This window comes from Talpa occidentalis, unplaced genomic scaffold (genome assembly GCF_014898055.3).
Source record: "Talpa occidentalis isolate TD23 unplaced genomic scaffold, MPIMG_talOcc4v2.1 talOcc4.3, whole genome shotgun sequence".
Taxonomy (NCBI): domain Eukaryota; kingdom Metazoa; phylum Chordata; class Mammalia; order Eulipotyphla; family Talpidae; genus Talpa; species Talpa occidentalis.
Window position 1 is genome coordinate 119,100,500 of NW_023603184.1, and position 10,306 is coordinate 119,110,805.

The following is a 10,306-nucleotide window of genomic DNA, read 5'->3' on the forward strand; positions in this document are numbered from 1 at the left end:
TAGTCCAGAGAAAAGAGTAACCTCACTCTTAAGATGTGCAGAAACTCAAGAGACTCGTGGAAAATTGCCTCCCCACTGGCTGATCCACATCTGCTTCACGTTAGCTCTGAGATTGTTCTGACATTTGTATTATGAATTGGGATATTTAATTAATAATCTAACTGCCTCATTTGTTCCTTAATTGCAAATAATTTTACTTGGAATGCAGTTCCTTTCTGCTTTTCTCTCCATGTGACTTCATTAGAGACAAAAGATAAATTGCTATGATAATCATGACTTTCTCCTCACAACCAGAAACACTGATTCTCTTCCAAAATTTCAAAGTTAACTCAGACTCCAAGGCCAACTCTATCCCATTTCTGACTTTAAATCTTCTTGTTCCCTGGGGTGTCATTGTGCCAGTAGATCTCTTCTCTCCTTTCAGTTCCTGTTTTTCTCCTTCAGAACTTCTAGGAGCCTAAGTCCTTGACTTAGTCCCATCCCAATATCTGGACCATGACACAGCTGTGAGAACTGTGTACCTTGCTACCATTGTCATATGTGTCTTCTGCCACCTCCCCTGGTCCTATGCCCTATGCTTTTATTTGACCATTAATAAATCTTTTTGCTAAAAGAATTAATCATCCATTGAAGTATTTCTATTATGTCATATTCCTAACTTATTTATTCAACAAATAATTCCTGAAAAACTACTAAGTTTGTGGATCTGGGTCAGGTTGTAAATATGCAGTGAAATTTCCAAATACTATATCTGACTGTTCCTGATTACCTTACTGTTAGTGCCTATAGGCTACTTCTGGAAATATCTCAAGCCCCCTGTCCTGAACTGTATGTATGTGCCAGGCCTGACTCCATAATCCAAATGTCCATTCTGAGAACCATCATGCTTTGTTATCACAAGACACTTTCTTAAATTCCCAAGTGTGGCATAATGTTCTGCATGAAAGAATTTCTTAACATTTGAATAGCACTTGAATAGAATTTCTTAACATTTGAATGTTATAATGTTAGTTTTCTCATACATTAATAGATTAGAGAGAGATTATTATATCAGCTGTAATACATTGTGAAGTTCACAGTTTTTAAGGTGTTTTCATCCACTTAATCTAGTATTTTTAACAATACATTACTTTCTAATATTAAGATATTTGAATATTTTTAAGTTAGTAATTTAATTTTTATTGAGGTTTCATTCATTCTTGGAAATTTTCCACTAAAAGAATTTTATATATTCCCAGCCCCATGGTCTCCTCTTGTCTAAAAAAAACAGTACTTACAGCTATCAAATTTAAGTCCCTTTATGTATTTGAAATAGCTTCCTTCTCAGGTTATATATGCATATTTAATAGAATATCTTTGTAAGTGGGTGTATATTTGTGTGTTTGTTCCTCCGATATGGGTTATTATGGCTAACTGCTAAAGAACTTGCCAAATTTTAATCTTCACAAGGAAAAATTTAGTTTGAAATATTCAGTTTGTAGAAATTTTAAGCCCCAAATGGAACAAAATGATAGAGGATTATAAATCCACCGATTTATAATAATTAAAATGTAGCATGTCAATACATATTGAACATGATCTGGATAAAATGTACTGATATATAATGTGGTATTTGACCAGTGTAGGTAATGATTAGGGAAACAAAGTCCACAGCATCTGAACCATAAATCAAAAGAATTCAGTTTGTTACGCATAGAAATTGGTGCAGCTCATAATAACTTCAAGATGTCAATTCAATTCTGCCACAAAAGCACAAAGCTAAACAATCAAAGACATGACTCTAATGTCAATTATTCCTTTTTTCCATCAAATGCAATCTTCTCTCAATCTTAAATTCTAACCAAGTTAAAAGGCATTAGCTAAAATTTATTTCCAAGAAGGCTACAATCCTTTATGATGGATGGTCATACAAATGAATCAGATTTTGTCTTGAATTATGCAGTTCCACATCCACAGGATTCTTTTACTCTGATTAAACTTCTGTTACCCTTGAACTCTTCCCAATAGAAACAACAATGATTTATACATAAAAAGCTACTAGTCTTAACCCTTCCAGATATTTTCCTCTTTCACAAAATTAATTACCTTTCAAATCTTTTGAGAAATAATAAAATATGAATAGCTGAATGGTACTATGGATGAATGGATGGGTGGATGGATGGATAGCAAGACAGAGTTAGATGATTGATAGATCATACATACAGACATACAGATGTACATACATTGGGATATAACATCACTTACTGAAAAATCTGTCCTTTCTCAGTTATCTGCTAAACTACTTCTGTCATAATTGAAGGGTTTCTGAGCCCTCTATGGTGTTTCACTGGTCTATTCATTTACCTCAACCTTAATTATTGCAATTTATTATAAATATTGATATATGGTGAAGCAAGTATTTTCCCCATTAACATTTTCATATGTGTTGTCTCCATTCTTGACCTTTTGAGTTACATGCACATTTTATAATCTGGTCAAAGACACTGGTGTATCTTACTATACAACCATGAAACTAATTCAACTGTTTTCTTGAACTGTAAGATGCATGACTAAAATTAAAACAGTCCCACAAAATGGCTATAAAATAGGTAAAGTGGTAAGAAAAATTCAGAATATTATTAGGGTGCATTTGTCATTTCATATAGTCTTCATTAAGATCAGTATGGCACAAGAAAGAGACAGTCTGAAGGTCACTACTATGTAAGTGAAAAGAAGGAAATACAGCTTTGCTAAAAGAGAAAATATCTGCTTATAGGCTGCAAACTGAATGGACTGAAAAATCTATCATTTAGAGAATGGCAGGGTGAGATAATTGGAGCAGATGAAAAGATGAGGACACTTAGCAGAATGAAAAACAGATATTATTTTAAGACAGTTTGCACTAGGTAAGGAGACAGATGAAAACCAAGAGCAGATTCAGAATGGGTCATCTCTATCCAAGGAAAGTGACTCAATACTATACATAGTAAATGACAACTGTGTATGCATCAGTGAAAGCAAGATCTGGACCATTTACTACTTAACATTCCATGAAGAAAATCTAAAGCAATGATGAAATTTAACTCTAAAACACCTCATTTTCACTACTTGATTTCTTTAAAAATCCAAATTATTTACTCTCTGCCCAGCATTTCAAAGTCGTATGTATTAAGTTGACTAGCTACTGAAATTAAAGTTGAAATAGGTACACAACAGAATCATTAAGGAGCCCAGTCTAAAACCTAGATTCAGATTTCAAGCCATATATGATCCAGAAATAGTTAACTTCATTCGTCTCTCTAAGCTTCAGTTCCCTAATTTTTACATTAGGAGAAGTTTCCTGGAGTTTATATGAGAATTAAATAAAAGGAGGCATACTAACTGTGAGTTTATATGAGAATTAAACAGAAGGCGGCATACTTACTATGAAGCATATTCTCAGGCACATAGGGAGGAATTGAGATCTAATGAGAGTGTAAGCAAAAGAAAGTGAGAGAAATATAAATACAATTAAAGAAAAGTTCATCAAATGAGATGGGGGTGGAGCAGACAATGATGATTCAATAAAAGATCCAGCAAATATTAATATACAAAAAATTTTTATTTCAAATTGTATTGCATTTCTGCAAAAAGAACTGTTTCTTAAGACATTGATAAAAGGGGAAAATGATTTAGTACCAGTTGTTTATCTTTTCCTTCACTTTCTTTGCTTCAAGGGATGAGCCTTTAACAATGGAATACTATTCAGCAATCCAAAAGATAAACTCATGCCATTTGCAGCAACATGGATGGAGCTAGAAGGGATTATGCTCAGTGAAATGTCAGAAGGAAAAAGAAATATCAGATGGTTTTACTTATAGGAGGAATACAGTGGAATCAAACAAGGGATAAGGAAAAAAAAATAGCAGGCAAACTATAAATTGGAGACATTCAGCAGAGACAGTCAGCAGGGGTCAAAACAGGGGAAGGATGAGCACAAAGAGACTATGGTGATTGTTCATGGGTGTCTCAGTGGTAATTTTATGAGGATTACATTGAAGAAATCAAACTTGTATAAAAATGAACAACAGTGTAAAAATACATTTTTTTCCAAAAAAAGGGGGAAAATGAGTCACTTAATAAAGTAAAAATTTATTCTGGCCTCAGAATACTCCAAACAAGGTGCAGTGTCAAAAATAATATAACAATTCTGATGTAAATAAAATATGTAACAAGAATTTTAGATCCAGCCAAATTGCCCTCCAAGAATACATTCTCAAGCAAGCAAGTTTTCAGGCAATATAGCACTAAATACATTTTTTAAATATAGAGCTTAAACTATAGAGGTGACTAAATTACATTTCAAAATATATAAAGAATGTAATATTTTAACAATGTAATTTCATAATCATTTTAATATAAAAAAGATCTTTTAGGAACTAATAATCCCCGTGAAGAACAAGTTTATGTAAGTAAACTATTATAGCCTAAGGAAACCAGTATGGAGATTCCTCAAAAAATTAAAAATAGTAATACAAGGCTATAGCAATTCTGGTTATTTATCTGAAGAACACAAAACCACTACTTCAATATATATATAATATATATATATAATATATATATATATATATATATGCAACCCTATGTTCCCTGAAGCATTATTTTCAATAGCCAGGATTTGAAAATCACATTACACATCCCTCAAGAATGACAGAATTAAAATGTGGCATTTATATACATTAGAATACAACTCAGCTGTAATAAAGATGAAATCTTGCTATTTTCAAGAAGATGACTGGACTTAGTGAGTATTATGTTAGTGAAATAGTCAAAAAGAAAGACAAATACCATAATTTTATTTATATGTGGGACACAGAAAACCAAACAAATGAATAAACAAAAAAAACAAAAAAACAACTTGGATTATGAAAATCAAATTCTGGTTACCAAAGGAGAAGAGAATGGGAGAATGGGCAACTCAGATAAGGGGGTCAATTGTAGGATAATGGACGGAAGCTAGACTTTTTACTGGTGATCACAATGGAGGATATACAGATTTCAAGATGTAATGCTGTATACCTGAAATCTACATAATACTAAAAGAACAATTTTCACTTTAGATTATCACTTTCATTTTCTCTATTAAATTCAAATAAAATTAAAATTAATGCATTTTACTGTTAATCAATATGTCTCATGTTTTATCTTTTTCATTACAATGCTCGAGAAGAAATATGAAATTATAATTACATAATGTTAATGCAATTGCTATTTTGGGGGATGAAATTTGGGTTCTTCTGTAGTTTGAAATTTTTATAATGCATTTTAATGCCTTTGTAATGTATTTTATGATGATGATAACATTATTATTCTAAACAATTAAAAGAATACAAAGCAAATTGTAGATACAATAAACATAACATATGCTTAACCATTTTGACCTTTGTGCTAGCAAAGCCCCTTATTTTTAGTATTATTCAACTAATCAAAATCCCACATCTGATTATATAACAAATACAACATTAAGACAAAATTAATGAAATAGCAGAATGCCATGTTAGCAGCCAACTCTGCAGAAGAATTTTAGGAAAGAATTTCCCTCATTAATCCCTTGTCAAGCAAAAGGACTAATTGATCCTAGAAGAAAAATTGGTTGGAGAAGAAAGGAAATGATTTAAAAGGACTCAAGACTTTACTCTCTCACAAATTACATAAATGATTATTATTCTGTATGTTACAAACTGGATGACTATAATGTGCTTTGTTTAGAATGCTATTGTATTTCTCAGGTGGGTGCAGGTTTTTCTAGTATATTCAAGGTTATAAAGCACACTGGGAGCCTTCTAGTTCCAAAGCATTATGTAAATGTAGTATATTAACAACTGATCCTGCATTTGAAATGTTAAAAGTGAATTTGCTTCTAAAAATTTTAATAGCCCCCTTTATAGGTAAAAACAAAAAAGAAAACCATTTTAAGTTAGAAAAAAAGCCAAAATGTCAACACTGTCAAAATAAAAGTTATAGGAGTTTTAAGTTTGAGAAAAGAAGAAAGCTTTTTTATTTGAGAACAACTATTTCTTGCCTTCTCCAAATGAGGAAAAAGGTTTTCTTTTTAATGATATATTTATTTCTGGTGTTTAGCTAAATTTAAATTTAAATTGTTTTATTTGTTAATATAATCAATTGATGGTAATGCCTTGAAATAAGTTGCCTAGGGCATTTGGATCTCTGCAGTTGGAAAAAAAAAATATTTTGAAGGAAAAATACCTGCCTATATTTGAAATCTTTGTGGGCACATGTAAATCCAGTAAGCACTCTAGTTAACATTATGTGACTTTAAATCCAGGTCAATTTCCAAATCTATGACAGCATATAATAATGTACTTTATAAGACCTAAATAAAATTATTTCAGTGCATGGAAAGCAACACTGTGAACCAATGTTACCACAATAAAAATAATTTAAAGGCATTATCTAACTCAAAATACAAAGGTATTTTATTTATTTTTTTTTAATTTCTTTTTTTTTTAAAGATTTATTTTTATTTATTTATACAAGCACTGGGTACAGTCAGAAGCGCAGGAGGGTGAGAGAATTCACCAGAGCGGGGAGCAGAACAGACAGAAGGACCGAAGCACACTGCTGAGGGGAGCAGCGGGCGGCAGGAGAGGTCTGCGCGCCATGGGGGACCCTCCTCCAGTGGCTGGGGAGCAGCAGGGGATTGAACCGGCGCTGCAGAGGCTGCAGGCAGCTTCGCAACCCAGCGCTCAACCGCTGCGCCACCGGGGAGGCCCACAAAGGTATTTTAATATGAGGTTAAAAGTAACTAAAAAATAAAGTTCATTATTATATGTACACACTTTTAAGATTTGCAATAGATATAACCCAACTGCAAAAACTAAAGGTTCTCATTTTGCTGAATTTCCAATACTTTGGAAATTTGATCATTTGTCTTCTTTTTGGCAATTTATATTTAATCTTGCCTTTTCATTTATGATATGGGTTCCCATGTTTTATAGTCTAGCAACAAAAACAAAACAGATAGCAGGGCCTCCCTGGTGACCTAGGGGTTAAGTCTCAGCAACATCACACTATGGCCTGAGTTCGATCTCTAGTCAGGGAGCTAACCCACATATGGCACAGCAGACCTCTCCTGTCTCACCCACTGCTCCCCTTAGCAGTGTATTTCAGTCAATCTGCCTGTTCTGTTCCCCACTCTGTCTCTGGTGAATCCTCTCACCCCTACACTCTGGCCTACACTCCAGTTCCTCTATGCAAAAATATAAATAGATAGATAGATAGATAGATAGATAGATAGATAGATAGATAGATAGATAGACAGACAGATAGGATGGATGGATATTCTTAAAAACACACACAGAGATAAGCTATCCATAACTATGAAGTTGGTCCCTGTGCTTGATGTATCTGAAGGGGTGTAGAGTTTGCAAAAATATACCTCTTTGGCATAAGGATTATTTGAGCTGATTATTTGTAAGAAATAGTATACCTAGTTAAAGCTCTGAAAACTGAGTAGAGGTTACACTTTTTCAAGAGATAATTACATTTATAAGCAAAATACCTACTGGTAAGGTGTCTTCCCTCTGTGTGCCAGGAAGAAGAGGAGGCCCAAATATACAGAAACAATTATCAGTGAAGAAGGCTTTGATTTAAATCTGTATAACCTCCATACATGTCTTTGTTGTGCCTTTACTGGTCACTTCCTATACCTGATCTTGTCCCCCAACATCTTCATCTTTAGTTAGACATGATATTTCAGATGATGACTTGGGCTATTTGGGGGAGTTATTCAGTTTTTTGAGTATTCATGTGTATGTAAGAGGTATATATGTTACTAAACTTTTGCTTATTTTTCTCCTGTTAATCTGTTATTTATTACTGAGGTATCTCAGCTAAAAATCTATAAGGGTAGAGGGGGGAATAATTTTTCCCACTAAATATCAAATTAGAGTTATGAGTGAGAGGAAGAATTGAGAGGAACAAAGTGGTTATTAGAAAATGATTAAAGAGATCCAGAATTTAAGATACAGATAAGAAATACAAGAATCAGCATGTGCAAGAGTTTTAGGAAATCTGATGAGGGAGACAGTACCTTCTTAGTAGGTACCATAAATGAAAGTGAGAAGGAAATATAATCATTAAGTTTTTGTGTGCATTTTAAATGATCTATTCAATCATTTCATTTTTAAGAGATTTCAGTAAAATTATTTTTAGAATGTTTGAATACTGTTTCTTTGAATTTGTCTACAAGCTATGTCTGAGCAACTGGGTAATTCAGTTTTGATAATGGTATCTCAATTGCCAAAATTCATAGTCTAAAATACTGAGTGTCAATTAAAAACATTTCAAAATCACTTTGACACTGTTTTCATTATAATCTTTAATGAGGCTTTTAACACTATTATAAAATAAACAATGTATTTTGGAATTTGTCAAAATAATGAACATTCTAGTCTATCATAAATTATGCTTTGTCACTGCATTTCTATTTTTTCTCCATACAAAATTACTAGACATGTTTTTATTCTCTGCATTTTTAATCATGACATTTTATATTAAATGACTCACCCAGATAGCTAAAATATATAAGTATTCACATTTATAAAAGTAAATGTTTCTTTTGTGTTTTAGGGGCAAAAAACAATTATATGGCAACAAATTGGACAACCTAGAACAATGCACAAATTCTCACACACATATAACATTCTAAACTGAATTAGGAAAAAAGAAAAAAAGACCCATCAGGAGTAACAAAATTGAAGCTTTAAGCAAAATCCTTCCAAAATCAAAAGCCCGAGACCAGATGACCTCACAAGTGAATTTTACCACACTTTCAATGAAGAACTAATACCTATTTTAAGTGGAATATCTTTAAAGTTTATCATTCATTTTCCATTTTCTCAAACTCTTCATAAAATTAAAAAGGAGGTAAAATCTCTAAATATCCTATGAAGCCAGCATTACCTTATTCAGAAGTCAGACAGAGACATCACAAAAAAATAAAATTATAGACCATTAGCTATGTTGAACATAGACGCAAAATCTTCAACAAAACACTAGCAAATCAAATCCAACAATGCATTATAAAAATTATACAACATGCAAGTGAGATTTATTCTAGGGATGCAAAGACAGTTTGACATGTGCAAATCAATAAATGTGATACAGCATATCAAAATCTTTTGAACTATAGGCTAAGTAATAGTTACCAGAAGGAAGGGAGAAAGTGTTGAGGAGGTAAACCAGAATGAAAGAGTGGACTGTATGGTGAAGAACAGAAATGAATTTTTGTAATGAACTTAATGTAGTACATATACAATAATGCACACGTGACACATATAAAATGTTATGTTATTTCAATTAAAATTTTTAAGTATATTTGGTAATTTCATGTGCTTCTTTACCTTTCATAACATGTCTGCCTTTTTTTAAACACTAGGGAAATTTAAGGTTCTGAAAGTTAAGTAGTTAACTTTCCAAAATCCATACACCTATATTTTCCAAAGCCATTATTACATTCAATCTGTGATGGTGAATGTTTCCAGAATTTTCTGATAAACTTCCCCAAGATGTCAGAAGAGTCCTTCTCAAGACATGTCTCTTTCACAGATGGATTATTTAGAGCAAAACTCAATTAAGGACCTGAATGCTCACAAGAAATTTTGCCATTCCCTTAACTAAAGAATAAAAATGGAGAATATTACCAAGAATGAAATTTTTGTCAGAAATAACCTTTCTACTAGCAAAGCCTATTTATGTGAGAAGGCAAACATCTAATTAAAAGCATCTGGTCTTTCAGTCATAAGTTACCCTCTCCGCATCATGTGAAACTCCCTTCCTCTCTTCCTTGAAGACCCAGACACCTATTCCTTAGTTCATACCTTCCTTTTGCACCATTTGCTTTAGAATCTACATCCATACCTAATGTAGAATCTACATTCCATACCTGTCATTAAATTTGTACTTTAACCCTAACCTAGCTGATATTAATTTTATTATTCAACCCACACAAGTAGCACCATAGGGGTATAGGGAAGTTCCCTCTCCACCCCACAGTAGAGCTGAGCTAATAGATTAGGGAAATTTAAGGTTGTAATCAAATTGTCGAACACACAATCATAAATGTTCCACAGTATCAAAATTTTACTGTAGTTCAAGAATCCACATATTGAAAAATACTCATGCCCAATAGTTTACATAGTTTACATGACATTTTATAGGAAATCATCCATAAATCATAAATGTGTAGGTTTGTTTACTATAGACAATCTTAGACAATTATGTATATTATGATAAAGCATTCTATAGATAAATATTTTCATCCAGC